This window comes from Aythya marila, assembly GCF_965140915.1.
Source record: "Aythya marila genome assembly, chromosome: 6".
Taxonomy (NCBI): domain Eukaryota; kingdom Metazoa; phylum Chordata; class Aves; order Anseriformes; family Anatidae; genus Aythya; species Aythya marila.
In genome coordinates this window covers 4713409-4741248 of record NC_139047.1, presented here as the reverse complement: position 1 = coordinate 4741248, position 27840 = coordinate 4713409, and the positions used below count along the sequence as shown (strand labels likewise).

Here is a 27840-nt window from a genome sequence, read left to right as displayed (position 1 = left end):
TTAGAAATCTGTGTCAGATTTACTATACTATTAGGCTTGCTCTTTTCACAAAATTCAGTTATCCCACAAATGAGGCCCCCAAAATTCTAACACTCTAAAGAGGTGAAGTGTAATAATTTTCAGGAGTAAGTGGAACAACCACATCCCTGGTTTGTACAGAGAGATTTTATTCCAAAAAGGAGGGAGCAGAGAAATAGGTTTGTGTTTTAGATGGTATTTTATATATGAGCAGAGATACCTTAAAGCTTTAGATAACAAATACTTTACCAAAAAGGAGGGATTTAATGTAAGTTAGTGTCTAACCTTGGCATTTTCTCTATATTACTGTTATTGATCCATCATTCACAAGATGTCGTAACTGTGGGAAAGGGGAGTGTGTGGGGTGGATAACAGGCAATATGTAAAATGAGCTAACTGAAAATCCCTTATCTTAGGAAATTTATGGCTATAAGAATGAGAACGGTTATGCTGAATGAGACAAGTTTATGTATTATATAGTAAGAAAGCCTCAAAAGCATACCTTGTAGATTTTTTTCTGTATTTTGCTCTTTTCCAGTACAATTCAGTATGCTGCCTGTTTTAACTTTTATCACTTGAATTGAGCTTTCCCAGTAGCAGCTCTGACATGTCTATCCTGGATATGATCACAAAGTTGCCATTTCTTGCAATAAATCTTTTGTTCAAATCTCCTCACCATTTGGTTTATGTTTGCATCATTAAAGATTATCCTGCTTCAGTACAATTATTTATGGTAGCAGTATAAATTTGACACACAAGGGTGTCCTTGGGATTCTGGTTTCTTTACAAGTCTGTCTTAAGAAAATCCATTCTGACACATGTTCAGTAATGTGTTATTTTACTTCTACAGATAGAGTGGCTGAGAAGTGCTTTTCAGATAAAGGTATCTTTATAGTGATGATTAATATATTTGTGTCAGTCGCCTAAATTTTTGTTCATGATCATGTAATTTGTCAATAGAAAAATATATAAATCACTTCTTGGACTTAGAAGCCTGATTTAGATTATACTTAGCGAGAGGAAAAGACTCCCATCCACTTCTCCCTGTGTTCCAGCTACCTGTCAGGGGAGCTTAGCAGTTATCCAGGGGCTTTAATGACTTCAGATGACATGCAAGGCATTTCCCACTGAGGCTCTGCAGGTCATCAGTTTCCCTTTGCTATGAGATGAGAGGGCTTCATGTCTCCTTCCGCCTTGCTGAGATAAATCAGCGTCTTCTATCTGTTCACCCAACAGCCTTGCTCAGGGCTGGTGCTCTGTTCAGAGTTCTGGAGGAGGTTCTAAAAAACCTTTGCTGTTGTTCTGGTAATAGGGAGTTGGGGCATGGATCTGTGTGTGACCTTGAGTTTTAAGAGCTACGGTAAGTGTTCTGTAACAGAATAGAAAATAATCAGATGAAACGGGGGTAGGCTATCTTTCCTCCATTTAGCTTCCCATATTGATATAATTAATGTCTTGATATCAGCTCTTGTAGTTTTTGCAGTTCATTTTCTGCTGGACTAGCTTCTAACTAACTGGGGGAAGTTTGACTTAATTCAATAGGCAGTGACGTCAGTAAAATAAGTGATAATTCTGCTAGGATTCTCTGAAGTTTACCTGACCAGCTTTAAACTGCCGATTTCATCTTTTGCTAATCTGTACTGTATATCACATATCCTGGATTTTCCTGAATGTGTACGTATGAGTGTTTTTCCAATTGGGTTGCATTTTTCTTGTTTTTGGCTGTGTGGTCATTACTCTGCATTAACAAAAGGCCAACTACATTTTTGCAGTTAAATTCTGGGCTTAGTATACCAGTGGTCCCAGCCTTAATAAAGGACTGCCTGTTTGCTGTAGGGCTGTGTGCATATATACAGCCTCTTCGTAATGTATTAAAAATGCTACCCACGTTTTTCCTCTATGTGACAAGAATGAGTTGTGGGTTTGTATCTGTATAAGAAGTATTTGCTCCCCACTGTAGAGTTAGGTTGGTCCTAATCTGAAATCAGAAAAATACGGAGATGAGATTTTATTTATTTATTTCTGTTTAAGTAACTATTTTCTGGAAAAGTGAACACAGCCAAAGAAGGCTAAGCTCAGATAAATTCCTGCAGAGCTGTTGGAGGGAGCTCATGTTGGGTCAGGGGAAAATCCCCTTTGAATGGGTTCTGCTGTTATCCTATTGGAGCTGGGCTTGGCTGCATGGGCTTGCACTGTGCCCAGGCCTAGTAGCTATATCGCAGCCACATCACCACCCACCCCACCCTGTTCTGTGGCAACCCTCAGCAGTGATTTTGCTTGGGATGGTTTGTACAGCTGGATTTTGGGGACCAATGTTACTGTTTGAATAGAGAAGCTCTATTACTGGTTTGTAGAGTTTACTGTGCGTTTATATGCTTTGTAGAAGCCTCAGAATGCTTTTTTATCTACTTGGCAATTGTGGTTTTGGTCATTACATACACATATAAAAATTGTCCAGACATAACTTGTTGTAATGAATTATTAGTCTTTGTGAAAGTGAATGCCATATCGTGTCTTAACAGAATTCATGAAACAATAGCGAGACTGTAATTGTAGCACAACCTGAATTGTACTCATACCTTTTTTATTATTTTATTATGGCATATTACAGTGTGCCTCTGGGATGAAAAGGCTATGAGCATCATAAAGAATATCTAGCACAGCCTAGAGAAAAGCAGAAATGGAGTGTGCAAATGAGTCCATCAGGCTTGTAGCCTCTAAAATGCTCAGTAGGAAAGTGAATGGTTAGAGGCTTGAACCTGACTGTGTTTGAAGCAGATACACCTGTAAAATGCAATGAAGAAGGGATGTCCTTTGCTTTTTCTTTTTATCTATCTATCTATCTGCATTGCTAATTAAAAATGAAAGCGTACCTTATACATTTTTTATCTGGTTTGGAAAAGGATTGATCCAAGCACTAACCTGGCAAGAAGGTAATGATGACCTAAAGTGATGATATGATTTAAAATTAATGCTTCAAAGGCTATGGAGTAGCAGTGAAGGCTTAGAGAATATAACGTTTGGCTTCATACAGCCAGTATTAGATTTGGACCTTTCTACAATGTAGCTGTGTTTAGAGATGATCTAGAAACCCTATTTAGTCGAGTGTTTGCCAAGCATGGCATCACCAGGACTCTGTCATACAACGTGATATTATAATTGCGTTTAATTGAAATTGTTAAATAGCTGTTGCTGCCCAGCTCCAGCAACAGCAGAGCACAAAACGCAAGGTACCTGTGGCAGTGACATCCAGAAGTTGTGGATTACTGCAGCCAGCTGTGTTCCATCATCAGTCAGTGTAAGTTGTGCTTTCTGTCATCCCAACAGAGAGAGGTTTTAACCAAGAAAGCAAGGGAGGGAAAGACGGAAGATGTATGGCAGCCTGTAAAACTGTCTTTTAATCTGTGCTTCTCTGAACATCTGCCATCATGTTTGCCACGGGATTATTGACTGGATATATAGCATATTAAAAGAATGTTATACGGAGGGTTGTGTTTCTTGTATTTATCCTCTAGATTTTACTTCGCTTGAAACTTTTGGCAGAGATGTTTAATCCCATTAACAGGTTTGATCCAGGGATAGTTTTTGAGCTTCTTATCTAAAAGTGTTTTATCAATCTAAATAATACATTTTTTTCACTATGACTTAGGCTTATCCTTGCTTTATGTAATGTGATTTGCAAAACAAGAAGTTGGAGTGTATCTGGCTTTAGGTCACTGATTACAGCTAAACAGGCTTTTCTAGTGCAATGTGTTCAGCAAATTAAGATCTCTGAAAGCTTTTAAGAATTCAGATCAAAATTGAACTTAACCATCTTGTGGTTTAATAAAAAAGACTTAATACTTTTATCTGATGATATGGTTGAGAAATCTATCTTAAATACTTTAAAAGTATAATTGTCTTACTTGCTTCTTGCTAGAGGAGTTTTTGCTCTGTGAAAGTTACCTATGCAATATTTTTATTCTGGATTAAAATATGCAGCAAATTGCTGATTATCACAATATGTAGTCTAGTTTAGTAACTGATAATTAAAGGCAGTTTTGCAGTGTTGTAGTTTGTTTTTTTGTTTTGTTTTGTTTTGTTTTTTTTTTTAATTGCCTTCCTTTCCTTCTCCTGGATACAGTATTCTTAATTACATTTAAAACATATCTGAAAATTAAGATTCTGTCTTACCTTTCAGCATTTATTTATATTATGTTTCTTAATTTAAACAGTACATAGCCTACATGGTTTGTCATGTCAAGTGTTTTCCACCACCTGTGTCTGGTAGCAATTAGACTTTATCTTAGAGTAAAGGCAATGTCTCTATGGCCAGGGCAATCTGAAATAATGCCAAGGAAGTTGCCAGGGATGCTGAAAGTGTTGCAACTGCACTGTGCAACTTCTTGTTTCGCCCTTCTTTTTTTTTTTTTCCTGGGTCACTCCTGAGAAGTGGGATGAAACATACAGGATGAAGCTGGGTGGTGCTTCTGAAGTCTTACTGTGTCTTGCATCAACCAAGCCAATTTTCTTAAAGGTCAGGGCAAACTTCTGCATGTGATGCAGCTGCAATGTTGGCATCACCCTAGGAGTTGCAGTGAAGCTTGTGATCTTCATTCCTTGTATTGCTTCCATCCGCAAGGGCAGTCATACGTCATGCCTATAGTCGAACGCTCCAAGCCTGTAATTAAGGACAAGACAGATTGAGCCAACAGTAGATTATAATATTGTGACTAACTCATGGACTGTAATCAAGAGCAGAGCAATAAGAAGGATCTTTAAAAGGTGTGATCACAGGAGAGAAGCATGATTATAATTTCCAAAGTCATGTCTTATTTACTTGAAACCTGGCAATTTTTTTTTCCCACTTGCGTATCATTTTTGTGTAATGGCATGGTCACAATAAGAAACTTTAGAGAATGAGAGATAATATTTTGTAAACCATTGAATTCTGCACCTGGAAACAATGCTGGAGGTAGCATATCATGTGCTTAGGCCATTACAGGGTAGCACAGGTGGGGCAGTCAGCAGTGCTTTCAAGTGTAGGTGTGTGCAATAGTAATAAACAGGAAACTTCTCAGAAAAACCCAAGGGGACACAGGTCTACAGCCCAGAAGTGACTTAACTCATTGGACCCTAATGTACAAGAGAGTCTGAAGGCTCAGCTTTGGTATTTTATTTTTATTTTTTAAAGCCTTGCTTACAAGTGACGAGCTGCAGAATATCTGGAGGGCCACGAATGTTTTGAAGGTATCATTGATAGGTAAATGAATCCTTCAGGACAAAAACACTTTATCCATTTTTCTCTAAATGGTACTCTATATATTTCAGTTATAATCACTGCAACTTCCTTTTTCACCAATTGAATGAATGCTTGGTAGGTATCCAGATGCAGATGTCAGGGGGTGCTAACCCTTAGCAGTTGCTTCAGTGTCAGCTATAAAACTCTCCAGCTTTAATAATGAAGGCATTTTTCATGACCAATCCTGAGCAGTATTGAATTGGTAGATGTTGACATCACTTTCATTTGTTAAAGCAGCAATGAAAGCAACTATGTCTGACGTCCAGTCAGATCCAGATTTGATCTGTTTGACAATTTGTATTAGGTGGGCATTTTCTGATAGGAAGCGGTGTTGCTGTTGGTTGCTCCAGCTGTGCCCGTACCCAGGCAGTGTGTGCCCACATACTCCTTCCTGGCACCTCCATGTGGCCACTACCGATGTGATGTTGGAGGAGCCATCAGTTGGTTGGGATTGTGTGTTGTGTGATTTGGAGCTCCTAATCTGATTTTATTTACTCTTAAAAACAAACAAACAAGCAAACAAACAAACAAAAAACCCTTCAAATAGTTTGGGTTTTCTTCCCAAATAAACCTAGGATTGAAGAATTCAACTAAATTATATTCTCATGTCCAGTGCATTTACCCAGTACTTTCTGTCTGGACACAGAGATGTATTTTATTATTGGATAATAATATGGCCATTTAGACAATCACTCAGGCTACAATACTTGTGTTGGCAGTTTTATTTTCTGGGCATAACAGTTCTGTTGCCTTTTTATACTCATTTACGCAGAGATAAAATCATCACAAATCACGTTTTTAGGGGCTGTGATGCTCAAGTTACTCTGTTTTATGCAGTTTTGGCCTGTATGGATTTAGGCAAGCTGTCATTTGTAACGTGGCTTTATTTAAATATTTTAAAATATTTAAAATAAATATTTTAAATATTTTAAAAAATATTTTAAATAATATTTTAAATATTTTTTAAAATATAAAAAATTATTTATAATTATAAATAATATAATTAATTATATTTAAATAATTTAAATATAATTAATAAATAAATTATTTATTTAAATAATTTATTTAAATTATTTAAATAAAGCCTTTTAAATAAAAGGCTTTATTTAATAATTTAAATAAATTTAAATAAATAATTCATTTAAATAATTTAAATTATTATTTAAATAATAATTTAAATAAAAATTATATTTATTTAAATATAATTTATTTATATAATATTTAAATATAATAATTTAAATATTATATAAATATAATATTTATATAAATAATTCAAATAGCAAATCTAATTGAACTTCTAGCACTGGGTAAAACAATTCTTTCCTTTAATACAGGCTCCAAATGAGTAACTTGTCACTGTTTAAATCCCAGTTGCTATCCAAACAGGAATATATAAATGAAAACAAACAAACAGAAAAACTGGCAGAGCAGTTGCTTCCTTTGCTTCCTTCCTTAAATCAATTTGAGACGAGCAGATGCCAGGCTTATGGAAAAGGGGTTGAAGGCTCATTTTGCTCATGCCCCTATAGGACTAGGGGATGCACAAAATCTGCCCAGAGAAGTCGCTGTAACCGGCAGCTGTTGCCAGCCTTGCTCTGGGGACAAGGGGCAGGTCTCCAGCTCAGGTTTCAGTGGCTCCTCTGGCTTTTTGCAATGGGAAATGACAAAACTATTGTGAGTCTGAGAACCTAATTTGGTGCTCATGGAAAAGTACCAGCTGCAGCTGGGTGACTTGCCTCCGAGTCTGTGGCTTGGAATTTGCAGCCCTTAAGAATATAATTTTACATCCAAGGAGGGCTGTGGGGATGGATGTTGGTTTGCCTCTGATGTGCAGATATTCAGAAAATGCCGAAATCCCTTGTAAAAGAGATGTTAGGGCATGTGATGGAACTTGTGTGGTTGCTGTTTCTGAATCATCTTGATTTATGTATTATGATTTGGACTCCAATAAAGCCTAAAAAGCACAGCCTTTTCAGGAGCAAATAATTAGTGTGATAGCTAAACCGAAGCACAGCCATATGTGTCTTATTTGTGCATCAACTTAGCAAACTGGAAAACTCTTTTCTGGCGTTCATCACCCAAATATCAGCTTCATTTACTTCACACATTAAGCACAAGATGGTCCTTTTTCAAACATAAAGGGAATATTTCCCAAAGCTATGTGTGTGTTTCAGCTTACTATAGGCACCTGTTACAGGGGACTTTTTCCCTTCTGCAGCGATGAAATTGAACTTTGTCTACTCTCCACCTTCCCTGTCTCTAGCTCCATTTTCAGTTCTGCATCTGTCTTTGGACAATGTTTATAATCACTATGGTCTTCTCTTCTTACAAATCAGGTCTGGAGCATACACTGAAATCTAGCACAGTACAACTAAGGTGTTTTTTTTTTTTTTTTTTTTTTTTTCTTCATCTTGTGTTAGTGATGCTTCAAGAGGCTTCAGAGATGCTTTGAACTTCCCAGACCTATAGCAGCCCAGTGAGGGAAGCAGCCTTACCAAACACTAAATCCCACACCGCGCAGGGTTACAGTATAAACCTTTCTTACAATGAAGGGATTCCATGGGGATAAATTCAGAGCAGTGCAGAACAGCTTCAGAGCAAAGCCGCTCTTGAAGGCAATGGTATTTTTACTGTCTAGGGAGAAACTCAGACTGTTGGCATCTTCCTGCACTCAAGCCCACAGAAAACAAAGTTGTGTTGCAAGTGCTGTTGAGCAAGAAGCAATTCTATAATTACATTATGAAGTGTACAGAGGAAAGAGTCCTGAATTCCAGCTCCTAAAATCCAGATTGTACTCCTTGGTTGCAAAACACTTGCTACTGAGCCTTTCTTTGTTCTCTCTGTCTCATCCCCAGGCAAACTTGAAGGGGAAGAGAGTGAATGGCTGAAGGGAAGGCTGGTTGTCTGCTTAGGAAGCTCTTTAGGGAATAGTACCACCAAGATGAATAACTGAAGTATACAATGCAGAGAAATTGTACAGTGGGGCTCTATAAATGTATACAGACATGTCTTCATGCTAGCATGTATACGTGCTCCTTCCATTCATTCCTCAAGTAGTTAAAGACAGGTAATTCTCTACCTTATGTGTTTTTGTTTGTTTGTTTTTTTTGATTGTTTGCTTGGTTTTAGTGAGTTAGTGTGCTGATTTATCAGTGTTCTTTTCATCTCGGACTGTGATCTGCTTGGAACTATTTAATCTCATAGGTGTTTTGAAGCTAGCATGTGGGTATAGATCAGAAAAGCCTTTAAAGTCTCCTTATGAATTAGAATATTCTGGTGGTGAAATATTTTGCTCTGGACATTTTCATCGACACATGAGATATTTAAGAAGTTCTCATCCTTTATTTCTGGCAGAATTGAAGTATTGGGTGGTCAGTGACTTTCTTGTTTCTGTGGCATCTCTTAAAATATGGATTAGAATCAAATTCAAGTGTATCGTGCCAAGCTTTTTCTGTTTGGTTGTAGACAGCTATCTCATACATATCTGAGAGGTTATGTAAAAATAATGGGTGTGTATGTGTGTAAAGATGGACAAGTGATCAAAAACTTTTGCAATCACTTCTTAGGTACTGCACTTGGGCTAGCCTTAGCCTTCATAAGGCAGAGAGCCACATATTAGTTGTCACAGTAGAACTGTCTGGAGTTCTTGTCTGATAACTGTTTTGATTCTGTTAAATAAAGTCAGACAAATATTTTGGAGGTGGTTACAATTAATAAATGAGATATAGTAGTAAAAGATCTGTATTTACACGTGGCACTGTCCCTTCATGTAGCAAAACATGTTCATTTCTGTCAGCTTCCCCTGCTTACGTTGTCCTCCAAAACAAATGCTGGTTACCAATGTCCAGAAATGTCTGTGAGTCTTTCAGATTTTTCCAGTTTTTGCTAACTCATTCCGCGTGGTGTGCTCATGCTGTCCACGTGCTACAGGTTAGTAACTGAGGCACCGTTAGGGGACATTTAATGGCCAGCAAAGAAGTAAGTATAGCGCTGCATCTTAACTCTCAATTCACTGGCCCATTTGATCTCCACACATCACTGTTCTTTTGTGTTTTTATGAAAATTTCTGTTGTTCAGCACTCCTACAGCATGGAAATGGATGTTTTCTACATTATTGATTTTTTTTTTTTTTTTTTTTTTTTTTGTGAGAGTAGTAGTAAAGCAAGCAGAAAACAATTTCATGGCACTATCAAGAAAAGGCAAAATATGAAATATATTGTTTAAAAGTAAAGTGTATTCACTTCCTGAGTTGTCTGTTCTGACAGGTAGATCACCCCCAGTCACAGCAGTGAAGGCTGGAGAACGAGTCCCACATGGCTTGTCTGTGCTAGGCACTGCAAGTTAGGCTATGCAAGGGTTTGAGTTAGCCAGCTGCAGTGCCCGCATGCTCCATCCTAGCATCTGTAGCAGCATGTAAAAGAATGATCTCTGATGACTCCAGCGACTGCTAACTTGTCAGGGTTTGGTGCACATCCTGAATAGCTGGTGAGACAAACAAAAATGTATGTCCTGAAGATACTGTGCCCTGAATCTGTTTTAAGCATCTTATATTAATGTGTTGAAACGATTTGCACAGACCCTTAGCTGGACCTGCTGCCTATCAGGAAGCCATAGCATCAGTAGGATTTCAGGCACACGGCATTTCTTCAGTTTGCCTTCAGTTCTTTAGGGTGCAATCAGATTCAGGCTTTTGGGACCTCTTTGCAATCATAAGAAGAGATTTCCTTGATCTTGTCAGATATATTCTATTGGGCACAAATTAAGCAGCAGGAATAAAATAGTTGTTGCATCCTGTGATAGGGCTGTCTATACATTGCTCATTTCTCTGGTCTTAGAGATCTTCAGAATATCCCCATGATAAATTTCTCTCCTACAGAGGAATTAAGAGGTGTTCTACTTTGATGTTTCTTCCCAGCCTCAGAATGCCTGCATCTTTAGTTTCATCTTTGCAAAGGCGTTCTTATTCTACCTGTGTTACCTAATATAAAGTGTGAGACGTGAATATGTCTAAGCTGGGAATTTACTTAATCCTTTATAACTTTTTTTCTCATCTTTCTGTTGTATAGAGGACAGTGTGATTTTTGAGCTGTAAGAAGTCAGAACTTTCCTCCTGAGAAGCACCCTAATGTTCTGTTCCTTGAATTAACCTTAAGAGAAGAACTTGGCTTAATGGATTTGGATTTTGTACTAATTGGTTTGCTCACCTTTCTTTCCTTGACATCTCTAATCGCCACACTGAAGTTATGAAAGCTCCCCCCCCCTTTGTTTTTAAGACTTTATAGGCAAGAGTCTGTCTAGATGACCATCAGACTTTGGAGAGGTTTCCTACCTATGTGAAAACAGTTGCTGTTGCCTGATTCATGTCCTAGTTGCTTCCTCTTTGAGTCTGCTGTATCTCATTATTGTATGGCACATGCATACATTGCATAGCATCACACACTGTAGACTTCAGTTCAGGACTTTGTGTCCACTAGAACAAGTGCTTCATCCAAGAGTTTCTGGAAAATAAAATTTAAATGACTGGGAACACTTTGCTCTTTGGAGCAAACCCTTTTGAGATGATCTCAAATATTCTGTACCTTGCATACATTTTATCGCCTAGACTGCAATGCTTTATGCTGCTTTCTAGAATTGGCATCACATCCATCAAGCTATAATTATGAAGAGGCGTCTTCCCTCTTTTGAAGGTAGAATTAAAATGGAATACTTAAGATAAACTTATATTGCGTACTAGGACTTTTGGACAGTGTTCTAATAGTAGATTTTTTTGTGCTTTCCCTCCCATGTGTTGATGTAGGATGTGGCCAGTACTGACCTGTGTAACTGTACAAGAGGCTGCTGACTCTTGGCATATATAAATGAAAAAATTCTTTACCACTTTTATATATGATGTGCTTTATACATGATGGTGCACATATTTTTAGTGGCGTTATGATAATTAAGAGATGTAAATGAGGAGGGATATTGTTACTCAGTGTTACAGATGCTGTTTTACCACCCACCTAAAGCTGAAGAGCTGCTGCAGTACTTTGAGACAAATTGCTGGCTTCAGTACAAGAACAGAGCATAGCAAAGGGACTTTTGTGCCTTCCTCTGATAATTCCAGTATATGAACTTCGCTGCATGATTTCTGAAATGTCTGCACCTTGAATATGACTGGTGTACTGCTTTAAGCTTCTACTACACATCTGAGTCCTTTTACTGAGAGGTGTTCTATAAATGTAATTCTTGAATATCGGTTACCCTGACTGCAAACAGTGCAGTAGGAATGAGTTTGTGAATAACAATTTCCTGGCAGGTGACTATGTCAATGGCTTCAGGCACTTTAGGATGAGCTGTAAATAAAGAAATAAAGAATATAGCCACTGGGTCAATGATTTCCACTTTCATTGCTCCCTTCCGAACAAGTTTTGAATGCTGCATTTGTGGGTGACTGTTGTCCTCCAAAGTCCCATGGCCTTTTCTTTAATCCTGCTTTCCTGCTTTTACTGTAGAAGGAAAAGTTAGAATGGTGTTAGTTATCTTCCTCTCCCTGTTTTCTCTTGTGATTAAGCAGCCCTTTTTTTTTTTTTTTTTTGGGAGGGGGCGGGGGGAGGGATTAAGCAGTGTTTGCCTCTCAAAGGTGAGATGTCAAACTAGGTGTGAAAGACACTTATATACGTATTTCAGATGCTTTTCTGGATTGGTTTCTGCATCAGACAGAAAAATTTCAGGATGGGTACTGTCTTTTAAAAACTAAGTTTGCAGAGAGGGGCTGAGTACCCAAAGCTTTTGTTGTTTTTAGGGGATGGGAGGTGTACAGGCTCAAATACAACCATGAAGTTGTTGTGTGCGGTTAATGGTTTTATCCACTCAGTCTGGAATCTGACTCTTAAATAGTGCAGATTTGCAGCAGAAAGAAAAATATGTTGGTGCAAAAGATGAAATGACTAGTTCTCTCCGTCTCTCTTGCTCCCTTTTTTTTTTTTTTTTTAAAAAAAAAAAAGGTAAAATACAAGAAATAGAGCATGAGTGTGAGGGTATGGCATTTGCTTATTGAGTTTTGTACTGTCATGATGATGAAATGGTACAGGATATATTTCACATTAGATCAAAGAAAAAACCTTTGTACATTGTAACTCTTGAACATACACTTTGACACAAATAACCTTCGGTATTTATTATTTTGGTTTTCCTACAGAGGGTTGATAGAAGCAAATGAAATAGGCGAGCATGACATATTGCATAATTAATAAAATAGACATGTATATTGTTTGGCAGAATAACAAGGCAGTAAAATTACAACATTGTGGTGCAGCATACAGTCTGTTAGAAAATATTTCTGATACGTTAGCACTCAACTTCTATTCTACTGGCATACTCCATTGTTAGTCTGGCACTAATGGGGTCTTTTGTTGAACTTAGCATACTAAGTTACATGAAAAGCAAGATGACAGAAGGGATTCTTGTTAATTATACAAAGAAGCAACCTGGAGCAAGTGAAAAGCATTTTCAGATTTTTTTTTTTGTTTGTTTGTTTTTGTCATGTATTGCTTTTTAAAAGACTTTTAGATTGTTCCTTTCCTAGGGATTTATAGGAAAAACGAGGGAGGCAATTGTGAAATTATTCTGCCAACTTGTTGACTTAAAAACAAACAAACAACAAAAAATAAAACAATGAATGTGGTATATTCAAAGTATAAATCAGCAGGTCTGAAGGACATAACCAGTTATTATTAGAGGATATAGTTAATGAACTTACTGAACCATTGGTAATGATTTTGAAGTAGATAGGTAAGTGAGGCTACAGTAACCTGCTAGATTAAATGAATTGGAATATTAGTATTCAAAGCTTTCTTCGGTAGATCTGGCTTTAGTACCCAGCAGCACAAATAAAATAAGTAAACGCATGATACAAAGTCTTGAAGCCTTTTTTGCTTCTGTTGCTGTTCCCCTTCTTGACTAGGAAAAGAAAAACAACAAAAACAGTCTTTACTTAAAATAAAAATTAGGTAAGAATCTAGATCTGGATATGAGCAACGATGTGACTAGCTTTCAGTAGAGACCCTCAGAAGTTGAAGTTTAATAGGTTTACTAGGAGTTTAACCTTCTTAATAAATTGAGAACACAGTGAAAATTTTCAAAACTTTACTTTCATAAATATGAAGTTTGTGTGATGGTAGAAAATCTTTGTGATGACACTATATATATATACACATATATAAATTTCAGACAGTCATTCAGTATCAACTGTGTTTCATTGAAGTTTCAATTTTGTGTTTCTGTAAGTATGTAAGGATGAGCTAGTGGTAAGAACTATAAGAATTGGTAAGAATTGTGTTAGATAAGAAAGGGAATTATAAATCATTATTGTTATCATAACAGAATATTGCAGTAGTCTTGAATATAACAAACAATCTGCTGAGTAAACCCTGTCAAATCTACTTCCATTGCAATGCAGTCTAAATTTCTACTTGAATGAAATGAGGAGAGACAGACAAGGGAAAAGAGAATATATGAAAACAAATAGTTTGATAGAAAAGATAAACCAAACCAAAACCCAAATAATTTATTTTGAATAAGAGTATGAGAGGGAGGACTAGGAAGAAAGCTGCTTCATCCTTGAGAAATGGTTGAAAGTAAGTGAACCCAGAGAAAGCTTCTTAAAGAGCCTTGGGTGAAGGCTGTCATCCACATAAAATAGCAGAATCACTGAAAGGACTAAAAAAATATAGGAGTTCGGGATCTCCAAAAGTGTTCTTTGGCTTATTTTCTCTTTTATACCTCAGTTGACAATTTCACTTTGAAGCATGTGAATCTTATTTGCTGTATATTGTTTCTATCCAAAGATAGCTCTGGTATGTCACCAAGCACGAGGCGTGGTGCTTTACTGGAGGCGCAATTAGTTGGCCTCACGCTACATGTAGGTGTCCTCAAGGCTTGTTATCTCCAGCAGGCTGCAAAGAGCCAGAAGCAGGGTAGTAACCAGTGTAAACCTGTTCTTGACTACCTCCAAGTAGATTTCTAGTTCTTACTCTGAGCCAAAATAGGCTGGGGCTGGGCGTGGTGGTATCAAGTGGCAGAACATGGCAAGGCCTTTTCTGCCATAGCAACTGGCAACATGGGCCTTCAAGAAAGGCTGAGCTGAGAACTGGTCACTGGTGGAAATGGCTTCTGCTATCCTGTTGAGTTATATTACAAAAGGTGTTTTTTTATCATTATTTTTATTTATTTGTATATTGTATCACCTATTTATTCGTTGCAGTGGAGTGAGTATTAGGCTGTGATTATTTTTGTTGGGCTCTGTGCCATAGTTGAAAGGCCTTTGACATTTGTGTTTCTTGAATTTGCAATTGAAAAGTGATCCTCAAAGCTTTGAATGCAAGAGCTTTGATGTTCTTGAAAAGTGACTGAACAGCAAATAAATAAATAAAATGTACTGATAAATCAGAGGGTGTTGTCAAATAAGGTGCTGGAGGCACTGGCGTCTGCTCTGGTTTGCTGCCTTCACTAATGACAAGAAAAAAGGAAAGCAATTAATTTGACTGATTTAGGTGCAAATAAGTTGAGAACTAATGAGAAAACAGTGACAATTAGCAGAAGACAAGGTACAGGGTGGGGAAGGACAGCAGCATATGATGAGGAGTATTTTCTTCTTGGGTAAGAAGCAACCCTGATAAGCAACCATATCAGGGAAAAAGGAATGAAGCAGAGAAGTAAGAAATAACATGAGTTTGCATTTCTAAAGAAGACGAGTTTTTAAATTAAGGCAGCATAAGAGAGACTAATGAAAGTCATGCCTGCATAGATGATCATGATCATTTCATGCTTCAGAGGAGTGCATTTCATGCATCCTTAGCTGGTTGGGTAACAATTCTTGGTATTGATATCTCAATACCTGAAAGTTGTTAACAAATCCAAGAGGGTTGAAGGGAATAGTGTAACTAAACAGCTCAGAGTGAATCATCAAAAATATCAAGATTAAAATTTGTATGGCAGATTCAAACGTTTAATAAAGATGGTGAGAGTATTTTAAAAGCCTCTGTAAGTATCTTAAAATGGAGAACAGCATGGAGTGAAGGCCAGGCAGGGTACTTAGGAGGGCCATGTGCTATGTGCTTCTCTAGTAATGCCAGAGACAGGGAGCAAGAGCAGACATCCTTGGCCCCCGTTTTTGTAGGAGAGTAGATTGAATTTCCATGTGTGGAAACAAGATATGGTACTAAAGATGATCTTCCTAGCTTCTGTAGGAGTGCAGTGTTCTCCCTCTCTCTCTCTTATGATAAGATTACCCATCAACTTTTCCTTAAAGGGAAAGGACTTTGGTCTACCGCTGCATGCCTTGCATGTCTTACGTTTGGTGGAATTCAGTTAATAAATGGTCATGCTATTATTCTGTGTGTTAAACGGTGCTTTTGTTAGTACAGGATGGTTGTGGATAAAGAAATTATGGGAACATAATTGGAATCAGAATTCCTATCTGAAGAGATGCTTCTATTGCTAATTTAGATCTTTCCAGCAGAATTCCAATAAAAAGATTATGTGAAATAATTTCCATTAATCTGATAGCACTATATTTCAAGAAAATAATTTATATGCTTTTATAAAACACCAGTTCACTACTAATATGTTTTATTTTTTATTTTTTTTTTAATTCTAGTACATGAGAAACTATAAAGCACCAGTGACAAAGGTTCAAAAATGTTAACAAATAAGTGATTTCTTCCACATGAGAGTAACTGCTCTCATGTGCTCTATTCCTTGGCAAGAAATTTGAATGTGGAAGGGTAAGCTGTTTTAATGGTTGCTGTTAACTACTTTATGTAAAGTAATATGCTAATATTTGAACTCTTTTGGTTAAGTGGTTGGAGTTTTTTATATGACTGTGGAATTTAGGGCAGATTTTTTTTTTTCCTTTTTCCTTTTAAAGAACTGTTAACAAAGCCAGATGGCTAAGTTTATAGGCTTTGCAAGTTATGGAGGTGCTCAAGTCCTCTTTTATTATCAGACAGTACCCTTATTATGGTCAGCCACTGAGTGTATAGCAGGTGCAAGGTGTTGATTTAAAGCTCTGGCAGACTAAGCTACTGCATTTCAGTAATCATGCTGCTAAGAGAGAATTTTTAATAGTCATGCCAACAAGCAAACTGTCTTTTCCTCTTTTTTAAAATGTCCCTCACTTCTCCATGCCTGATAACTCAGCACTTATATTGGAAGCACTGCTGCAGTATCCCTGCTTCTCTTCCCTTTACTGTAGAGAGAGAGGCTTGCTTGGATAAAGGAAGGGCAGCAGATGTGAGATTTCCATTGATTTATTGGGGGAAAAAAAGGCAAAACTCCATAACTTAGCGTTATGGATGAGGGAGGTGATTGTTTTATACTTGTTAAATAAAGCTGAATGTTTCGTAAGTGTGGGTTAGGAACTAGGAGCCTTTGGAGAACTGAATGTTTTATTTATCAAGTTTGTACCCAATTTTAGATTTTCAGATATTTGTTGGTAAACAGACACTTGTTTAGCAATCTAAACATTGACAAAAAATTTCTTTTGGCTTGCTTATTTTGGTTGCAGCAATGTGCTATAGAACAAGTGTGTGTTGCTTCATTCGATTATAAATCCAAAAATCCACTGAAGTTCCTCTGAGAAAGTGGAGAGCTCAAGTCAGATTAGGCTGAGTCAGTCTGCTGCTGCTGGCTTTCCCAGAGGCCACCTTTAAGCACAAAGATGGCTATTGCTATAATACTGCAGCCTCCTAAAAATGCTCCCTTCATTTCATTACTTCTCAAAAAGAAATTGCTAATTTACATTTCCTATCTGACCTCCTTTGTGGATCTTGATGTCCTCAATATTAGGCATATGCAAATATTAACTATGTTTCAGTGAAAAGCTCCATGGATTTGGAATTACTGCCACAGCATTATGTTGTGGGATGATGAAGGATGACTTCAGTTATTACCGTTTTTCCAGAAGTCAATGTGTGTGTGTTTATGACTTCATTTTGGTATTTCCCCACTGAGCCTCAGACAGGTCATCTGATTCTGATTTCCTGGTTGGTTGGGATGAAAGGCTGAAAGGCTCTTGTTCTGTCCTTTTTTCCAAAATAAAACAGAAGAGATATAAATCCTTAGTTTTCTTCCTTAGACTGTTTCACTACTTGGCAAGAATTTGTTGTTGAAATATCTTTCTCCCAGGGCACATGGGAGCTGAGACAATAAAATAAAATATAATAATCATAATAAAAAATCTAAGCTTGTCAGTTGCAAAAGCATCTTGTAGTCTGGGAACAAATGGAAGGAGATCAGATATTTTTACTTTACTTTATATTATTTTTTCTGACAACAGCACCTCAAAATCTACCCCATGCATGCGCTGGATTCTACTTTTATCTCTGCCCTTGAGAAAGACTACTGGCTCTCCCCTTCCAAAACGGGGCAAAGCCAGACCCATTGCAGACAAATGTCCTTCATAGGACTGATTTCCTGTCCAAAACAGAGTCACGTTGTAGATGTAGATTTACTTCAAACTGATTTATTGACGATGCTTAGATACAAATTCTTGTGTAGCTTTTGCTGATTTGCAGCAGGCTTATACAGTATGTGGACTTTTGGATTTTAAAGACAAAGCTGTTTTTATGTGAAAAGTCCTTTAATTTAGGAACATTGACTCCTTGAACTGCTAAAGGTATGTGTAGACTTAGTATCCATCGTTTATTGTAAGTAAAGGAAGAATGTAGCACTGCAGTTACAGCAGATATTACACAGAATATCCATACACTTGTACAGAGAAATCTTTACTACCAGCCTTAATCATTGACATTACCAAAATCTGATGTTGACTGATAACAGGATTTAAAAACTCCAAAATTGTGAAGGAGTTGTAACTTCACTGTAGTGAAGTTGAAAGAAATGTTTCAACATTCCTATGCTATTTAGCATGAGTTTAACTTTTCTTTTTGTTACAGCTCTAATGTACCACAGTAGCAAATGGTGGGAGATTCTAGTATGCACGACCAGGTTCAGCTGGATAACACCATTGATTTTTATTTTTTTTCCAGTGCCTCTGGTTTAGTTAATTGTAACTCCATTTTCTGATTCTTGATTAGCTCAGTGGTAAGTTGTCATTACAGCATTCGACTCCCTAAGGATATGATCTATAAGGCAGATCTTTCCAGTGGAGGGTCATGATTTAGCTAATTTACACATAATTTAAACAGCAGTTGGCCTAATACCCTGAAGTGGAATTTGAGATGCTTGAAGTCCAAGAGCGTAATACCATAATTAGTGTTTAGGTTAAGTGCTCTTTAGAGACCTGCATGAGGAGCCAGTGGGACAAATAATGCCTCTCGTGTTCTTTTTTCAATAGTCAGGTGGAGTTCAAATCTCAAGAAGGATTAAGATGACAGTTGAATTTAATACAGAATTGCCATTTTGTTTTTCATTGGAAAGGCTTTGTTTCGTCCAAGTTGCCATAATATTTGTTTTTCCAGACCTTGTATTCGCCCATATACTTTAATGGCCCATTCAGATAAATTAGCATAGTAAAAATGTCGTCTTGTGTTTAGAGCAAACTAATGAACTCTGTCTTTTCCATTTCCTGATGTTTTGCATTTTTTTGTGTAAGCTTAGTGCTGAGACTTTTAGCTACTTAAAACAATTTCTATAAGATACTGAGAATTTGTTTTCATATTGGCATCAAAATGGTTTTGCCAAGCTGAGCTGATATCTCAGAGTGCTGCACAGGGGAAGTAGACTGCGGTAAATGAAGTGGATTCATGTCTTTCCTGGTGGGTTTGGCCCAACCCCTGCAGTGTGACTGCCACTTCTCCTGAGGAAAGATGGTTATGCACTGAAACACTTCTATGTACATTTGTGCTGTGGTTTCCAGTTCTTGCAGTAGCAAGCCAGCGTAGAAGCTGGCTGAGACAGTCCTGCTCTTCTTCCAATTTATAGCACTTATTGTGAGCCCTTGCTTCTTGTTGACACGTGGCAGGATAAAACTTCAACGCAGATTTTGCCCTGACAGTTTGCTTTGCAGGAGAGCTTGTGCCAGTGCAAGAGAAAGGCAGCACAACTGGGAATATGTGTTTCAGGACAAAAGACAGCAAGGAGCACAACTGCTCCAAGAGTGCATTACATCAAATGTGGAACTATTTACATGATTGCTGATAGTAATGTCAGATCTAAACGTGTTTGAATTGCTAAAATGCGTTAAAAAGCTTTTTTCCTTAAAACAATTAAAACCATTTTTGCATTTCTATAGTGGTTACAGAATGAGCAAAATACATTAAGCTGGCTTTCAAATAGTTGGGTGAGGTTGTTATCTATACAATCTGGATTTTGAAAATTTTCCCTGTAGATCTTTAAGCCTACAGGAAAAGCAGGGAAATCTAGTGTGAATTGCAAGGTGTTTGCCTCGCTGGGAGTTTTCTGGGGAGTATTTAGGGAACACAGCAAGTTCCTGTGTACCGGTAAAAATCTGACTGCTTCACGGTGTTGGCTGTGATCTGTTTATTTAAAGCTCTGTTTTCTCTCCGCTATTTCTGCCAGGCTGTCACCGTACCACCCACTGGGTCTCTTCCAAACAGCTGGGCTGGTATCATCACTGCTTGTTCTTGGTTGGCTCTATTGCCTGTGGTACCCTTGTGGTATGGTTCAAGTTGCAAAATTGCTTCCAGGTGTGCTTCATGGTATTCCTATTCCCTTGAGCTACTTCTTAGCACCTATATTACAGGCGTCCTCCTGCCGTTTGGGAGAGAGTCACTCCTTTTTAGAGGATCATTAAACTTTTCTGAAATTGTACAGGTGGTGAAGATTCTGCCATATTTCTAATTATTTTTTTCTTTATAGACCATTATACTTTTTTAATCTTGCTTCTAGGTTATATGATTTTTATTTTTAGTTCAGCATTAGGCTTTAGCATCTCTGAAAGCATAGCAGTTACGTCATTTTAAAGCTTTTTTATCTCAAACTTTTTGCAATTTTTAAAAGAAATGGGTGCATTTCTGTGCCTGTTGACATAATATGTAAAGCCAGACTGCAATTGCCCTTTAGTTTAAGGTACAGTTGAGATATAATTGTAACTGCTTTATCCCTGTTAATTTAAATAATCATAGTAGCTGAGGACTTGCATATAAAAGGAAAGTTTCCATCGATACCAAGATCTGCCCTGTGTTTAAGAAGTGTTAACACTGCAGAAGCTAGTTGATGTAGTTGATCAAGATTTTGGGTGCCCTACTGCATTGGTTACTCCATTCTCTGCAATTTACTTAACTAACAGAATAATCTGGTTGACTTTGTGCATGATACAAGGAATGAAGTGGTGTCCCACCTGATCACTCACACGTTCTTTCCAGCATGACGGCTCAGTGTCTAATCCTTTCTCATTCATGAAATGCCTTAAACTGCAAGTTCAGATGTGATATTCAGGGCTAGAATCTTTGGCCATTTCCTGAGCTTCATTTTGAACTTCCTTACAGTGACATGATACATATTTGTCAGGTCAATTTAACTTTCCATGTGTCCCTTTCACCTCTCTCTGTTTTCTTCCTTGTCACTGTTATTAACTTACACTATTAACTTACATCCTTCTAATTAAACCTGTGTCTTCATGCTCTATGAAATGATTTATGCTATTGCTGCACTTTGGCATTGCTTGTAATTAATACACCTTGTTCAGTGGTTTTGGTTTCCTGTGGTTCAAGAATATACTCCCTGCTTGCTACTTTTTGCTTACGTATGGACTAGTGCAATAGAAAACCTTTCTGGTGGCCTTTGGAAATGTTGTGTTAGTAACGATTAAAGTAGTATTATAATGAGTGGCGTAATATTCTGCTATGTGTATTAAGTTGTACTTTGTTTTTTTTGTTCTTCATGCTCATCTTGCTCTGCTGTCAGATAAAGAAGCAAGACAGAAATGGAGGTGGTAGAAGAGGTCTGTAGCATCAAAATGGTTGGAAATCATCAAAGATGGGATATTCTGAGATGGTAGGGGCAGGAGGAAAAGAGAAAAATCTCCTCTGCATCCTGAACTCCAGATAATTTTGGAAAAGGAAGGTTATGTTATCTGCCTTCCATCTTTCCTTTATGCTTCTTTCAACTGCTTTAAAAAGATATAAAATTTAAAATAAAAAATATATATATATAAAAAAATCATACCTCTATTGTTTGTAATTGTAAGCAATGTATGCTTACTTCTGTGCTAAACATGGCAGTGTAAGCAACTTCTCAGCACCTGAGCTTAGCTGCCCTTTGGCTGTGGTGTAGAACTTGATCTGGGAAAGGAAACCAACAGCTCAGAACTCCATGAGAACTCTTGTTCTAGTTCATGTTTTATCTTTGCCTGATAACTAAATTCAGCAAAAATCTTATCTATAATTATTTTACGATCTCATATCAAGTACTAAGGAAATGCTAGGGATGCTTTATGCCTTAGTGCAGACTTTTCCTGAGGGCAGTTGATAAAGTTAGTTGTTACTTAAAACATGCATCAGTGCAAAGAAACACGCTTTCTATTCGAAATAAAATAAAATAAAACAGTCAGAAATGAAAAAGGGTGTGATGGGTCCTTACAGCCTGTCCGATATGCAGCAATGTCAGCAGCTGGGCTTCTACATTTTAGCTGGGTTGAACTCCTGCAATGTTTACATCTGGATAGTTCCTAAAAGTATAGCAAGATGATCCATTCCACAGTAAATTTTCTGTAGTTAACAACAGCCACTGTATAGGTTTTACAACAATGCCATTCATAATTACAGAAGTACCTATAGCTTTTATCAGTCCTCGCTTTATTATCTCATTAGTCTGCTTTGTGGTTTTAGATTTCTGAGTATTCTCAGCACTTAAGAGCTTTGCACACATGGGAAGGAGAGAGAGAGAAAGCTGAACTAGAGAAATCTCTGCCTACTTGACAGGGAACTCTGTGTAAGAAAGCTTTGGGTTTGGGAAACCTTCTATTTACTGGCAAATCATGACTTTTCTCCTCACCAGGGTGCCCTGGGTGTAATTTATTCTATTATGTCTTCCTTTGAGGAGCAATAATAAGTTGGGGGAGCACAACTGTAGTTCCTTTGATCTTTAGCTGATGAATCCTTACAATGAGGAGTGTGTGTCCATCCCAATCAAAGGTTGGTTGGTTGGGAAAGCAAATGACCCGAAGTGAAATGTGTCTTTAATTAGCAGTCTGATCAAAATGCCAGACATTAAAAATGAACTGAGGTATTTCATATTACCAGAAAGAGGATCATGAGGCTAGTTTAAGTTAGAGAGCTAGCTTTCATTTCTGGTGCCAGGGATATAACTGCTATAGCCAAAAACTTTGTTAGGTCATTGCAAAGAATTAATGGCTGTTTTACTGCCTGCTCTTTTTAGGGTGAGTGCAAGGTGCCAGATAACCATTCAGCGCTTAGAAGTGTAAATACACAGGTGTTAGGTGTATGAAAATTTCAGCCAGTATTGGAGAGGGGATGTAATCACGAATAATCCTTTTTTTTCCAAGTCAGCGTATACTTGCACATAAATTTGTCACATGAATCCAGGAAGGTATGATTGTGTGTTTGCACTGCTTGCCTCTTGTTCAAATCTAGTTCTGCTTCTGTTGTGTTCAAAAGCATGAGCTTATGAGATCGGAGCTGGTTAGTCACGCTGTCTGTAGTACTGCACTGGTGTTGTAACTGCCTATTTCTGCACTTTGAAGTAAGTCTGAGATAGAGATTGAAAATTGTAGAAGTCTCTTGCCTGTATGTGATTTTTTTCTCCCTAAAAACTACCTGAGCCGTAGAAGAATGAGAAGCTGCAATAATACTGTTAGGAGCAACTTGGACTTTGATTCATACCTGTTATTTAATCTTGTAGTTTGTATTTGAAGCAATTGAGCAACATTCCTGCATTTGAACATTCAGCCTTATAGTATTGACAGTACAGAGCCAACTAACTTGATCATGGTGTTGAGAAACCATTTTAGCATTTTGTTGAGTAAGTCACTGTATAAATGCAGGAGACCTTAAAGTGCTTAGAGGTAAGGTCTGATGGATTCAGAAGCATGACTTCAGAGAACATCCCTAGCTGCCCTCCTTGTGTTGTATGGCCCAGACTGTAGAGCAGGATGTACCTGGGGTTCAGCTGCACTAGCTTTGTTTGATGCAGTAGCTCAAACCAACTTCCATCATCAGTTTTAGATAATATACTGCAATACAGTTAGGTTTCTTAACTTGCTATAATACTGATAACCATAACCAGAAGGCCACCAAAGCTATACTTTAGTGCCGGGTAATTTTTGCCATGTTTGCGTGTGGCAGTCCTGGGAATGTGGAGTGTTAATAGGACTTCCATAGCATGAATTTAGAAATAATAATTGGTTTTGTCAGTCTGCAGCTATATGTAGTGATGGTACACAGCCTGCGTCTAAATTGCTTTGCTTGGCCTCTCGTCAGGAAAATCTAGCTGTTTCTGCATGCTCTGTTTCCAAGTTGCTTAATCTGTGTTTAGTTGACTGTGCTCATGAAGGCCATGCTTGAGAGAAGAAAAAAAAAAAAAAGAAAATGATTAATAGTCATGGCTATACACACAGTTATTTTGTCTTCCTTTGTAATCTGCAAAAAATACTTAATTAAAAATAAAAAAAAAAAAAAATGAAACTAGCATATATATAACTATGTATTCCATTGATGTTATAAATGTTGATTGCAATGGCAAGGGTTTTCATTAGATGAAAAATATGATCTGTACAAAGTCCTCTGTATGATTCCTGTGTAAAGAAAATGAATAGGTTAGATAATAGAAGGTCTTTTGAAGTGGTTTCCAAAAATGCTGTCAGCAACCTGAATACATGTAATCTGTGTTGAAAACAAACAAGCAAAAAACAAACAAGACCCCACAAAGCAAACAAAGAAACAAAATTAATGGGTTTTGTTACTGCATTTGTGATTCTCGCCCTTTCAGCGAGCAAGGAACAACTGTTGCTTGAAGTGTGTTTGTAAGAAATGACCATGTCTGTAGCTTGCCCATTAGATGTCTAAGTGCTGACTTGGGCTAACCATATTCTGCCATTGAAAGTCCTCATCAGAGTTGTTTGCTCCCCTTTGTATATACCAAAAGTAAATAACTAAATAAATTACAGAGGTTGACTTTTCTTTGGGAGTAAACAGATGAATCTAAGTATCAGAGGTCAGCTTGGATGGTTTTCTGAGACAACTCAATAACATATTTTATTCTCTGTAGCAGAGATGCAGACAGAGAAGTTGTCCAGCCCTCCTCCATACACCCCCCAGTCATTTTTTGAAAAACAAAACAATCCTGATCACCGAATTTCAGTACTTTTGAATCATGGTAAAGTCTTAAATTACAAACCAGTCAGTCCATCTGTGGTAAACAGTTCAGTGGCTTTGCATTTACTTGTTAGGTAATTTCATTTTTTATCTGAAACCTGTTACATGATACGTGAAATTGAAAAAGACTTTCCTCTAAGCTTCCATATGCCATCTGTTGCTGCTTCCTATTTTCTTCTATAAATCACTTTAAGATCTCTCTCCCTAAATATATAATTCTTAACAAATATGAAAGCTTTTGTATTGCTTATATCCTCCCAGAGCGAAAAGAGCAATTGTGTTTGTATTTGGTCCACTCTTCAGATAGGGGAGGAATTAAATTCCATATCTCTGTGCATATGTATATAGCATACAAACGCGCAGTATTCCTGTTAAGAATCAAGGTACTTTATTGTAATTCATTTTCCATTATTTGTTCTTTGTTTATATAAGGTTTTATGTTTATAAATCACTGCCTGGAATTCAGTTTCAGAGTTGGAAGATTTGCAGACTTGCTTATCATGTAATAGAAGTTAGCAGGCTGCTTGATGCTGGACTTTTACAGTCACTTGAACTATAGAAATGCTCTTTTATTCTTCCCATTTGGATTATTTGTAATAAGTTGCTTCCTTTTCATCCTCACCTTTAAGTGTGCTGTACCACAGAAGTAGAAAGGCTGGAGCTGCCCGAAGTGTAATCAAGGTCTTTTGTGCATTATAAGTGGCCTTTCTGTGGTTCTGTATCCTACTTTCCTCATTTTATTAACTTTTTTTTTTTTTTTTTTTTTTGTAAATGGGACATTTTTACTTGCTCCTGGATTGGAACTACAAACACCACCTAGATTTATGAATATCTGAAAAATAATATGAAGCAAGATTAGGGTCTTGCTTCACCTAGATATAATCTAGGCTGTAAATGATAGCCTAGGTCATCATATTTGAGGGGGTTTATGTAAATCTGTACAGCTCAAAAACTTGGTACATGATTAGCCATTATAAATTAAAAACTTAATTAGCTTGCTAGACATGTATAGTACTTAACCGCTCTTTTTTGGATTTTTAAGTGACTGGAATTCCAGATGGAGAGGAAAAATCTGAATGAATGTAATTGAGTCTTTCTAGATTTTAAGCATAATCCACTTTGACAGGAACACTTACATTTTGGTCTATTTAAAAGAAGAAAAAAGAAATGAAATAAAATCAGTCCTTGATAACCGTATAGGTGATGTTTCGGTGATGTAAAATAAGATAAAATCAAAGCTCAGTTATGAAATATTACTGGTTTTAACTTTTTTTTTTTTTTTTTTTTTGAGAAATGGTTAAGGTCGCTCTACAAAGTTTTTAGCAATTCAAATATAATTATTCTTAAAGAAATGTTTACAATCAGAAAATGGAGATTAACATACCTATTTTATAATTCATTATTAACTTTCATCTCCAGTAGCAGCAAGCAGGGCTTTTCTCAGTCCCTCTTCTACATGCTGCTTTCATCTCCTTCCTTTTCAAGAAAGTTTCATTTTCCTGGGTGAATTGAATCCTTCTTGCAGACTTTTTGCTGTAAACTTGACTCTCGGTGTTTTGTTATAATGTGTTTACTTTGCCATAGAGGGCTATTAATATGTAAGAGTTATAGAAAGTGTATCTGGTTGACTGCCCCTCTGCCTTTAGTGGGCATTGCTGGGGCACTGGGTGCTGTATTATGAACATCTAGGAAGAGTCCTCTTCTACCTGTGAATAAATGACACGGCTCAGTGCTTTGCAATTTTTTATTAGGAAGATGCTGTATATTTTGTGACTTGTCATTCATGCTGTATTTCAACAGACTCCTGATAAATGGTGTTAATCTAAAACTGCCAGTTTTATGACTTTGTTTTATTCCTCTCCCTCACCATGTTGTTCAAAATTAAAACTAGTGTTTGCTTGCATATGCTTCTAAACCTCTGTGATGGTTTGATGTGGGTGCTCTGCACATGGGCATGTTTCATGTCGCTGTTATCAAGGTGCCCTCTTGAAACACAGAGCATATTTCCAGGAATATTGTTCCTACCACTTAATTCTGTATATTTTTTACATATCTGTTTAAATGCCTTCTCCCCACTGTGTTTTAACTTTTACAGCTAAATGGCAGGAGAAATGAGTTCTCCAGAGCATCAGTCTTTACTTGTGCATTTAAAAATGTAGCTTTGAAGTATAAATTTAGTGGATTGTTACTACGTGATTAAAAGAGGTGTCAAATACTATGACAATGGCGGCTGTATGGATATTTAAGATAAGCTGGTAGCCAAGGCATATCCATTGTGCTTGTAGAAGTCATTGAGCTTAGACAAATGATTGAGGTGTTATTGCAGTTTAGTGAATCTCTGTTCATGAGATAAGCAGTGTTAATTGTGCATATATTTGTTTTCATGACAAAAACAAGATAAAACACTGCATTTTACCCTTGAGAGAAAGTAGTAATTTGTTAATGTTTCAACTCGGTCACATAACTTAAAAGACAAATTTAACAGCAAGTTAATATACATGTATGTATATCCATATATGAAGTTTATCTATAAAAAAATATATATATTATTTCTTTGATTTGAGGAATTACACCCTAGATTTTAAACTGATGAAACTGACTTTGCACTTGAAAATATCACAACACTGAGTTGTTATACTGCTTGGACTGCACTAAAATCCAGCATAGAGTTTAGTGGTGGATATCACAGCATTTGAAGCATGTTCTTGGCCTTTGCGGTGATAATTTGTGCTCAAATTTTGATGCTACTTATAGGTATCTTTTCAACAGCAGGAGTGCAGCCTGTTAACTCATCCTGAAGAGGAAGATGCACAGATGTGTGATAGCTACAAGTCTACCAAATAACAAAAGTTCTCAAAATTAACTTGCGATTTCCCCTCCTTATAATTACCAGTGTCTGCTAGCAGCTTTCCATTTATCAGTGATGAATTTCTATACCATCTGGTTACTGAATTTTTGAGTCTGGGAGTACTGATGTGCAACTGGTACTGTAAAGGCAAGGCTCTTTGGTCTTGTTAGAGCCCACCTGGAGTACTGGGGGCCTGGGGCCCTGAACAAAACAAGGGCATGGCCCTGTTAGAGAAGGTCCAGAGGAGGGCCATGAGGATGATCAGGGGACTGGAGCACCTCTCCTGTGAAGATAGGCTGAGGGAGTTGGGGTTGTTCAGCCTGGAGAAGAGAAGGCTCCAAGCACACCTTACAGTGGCCTAAATGCAGCCTACAGGAAAGCTGGGGAGGGACTCT

The 27840-nt window shown here is 37.3% G+C and overlaps 1 protein-coding gene across 5 annotated transcripts in view; it reads left to right on the top strand.

Annotated features, from left to right (window-relative positions):
- Positions 1-27840, top strand: part of GULP1 (GULP PTB domain containing engulfment adaptor 1) — a 152782-nt gene that overhangs the window by 37304 nt on the left and 87638 nt on the right. The window contains exon 1 of one of the 5 annotated variants that reach the window (XM_082763742.1): positions 8154-8366. The exons of the other annotated variants lie outside the window; for them this stretch is intronic. The gene's annotated coding sequence lies outside the window, so the exon portion shown is untranslated. Of the gene's footprint in view, positions 1-8153; positions 8367-27840 lie in introns of those variants that run through there. 5 annotated transcript variants of the gene reach the window in all.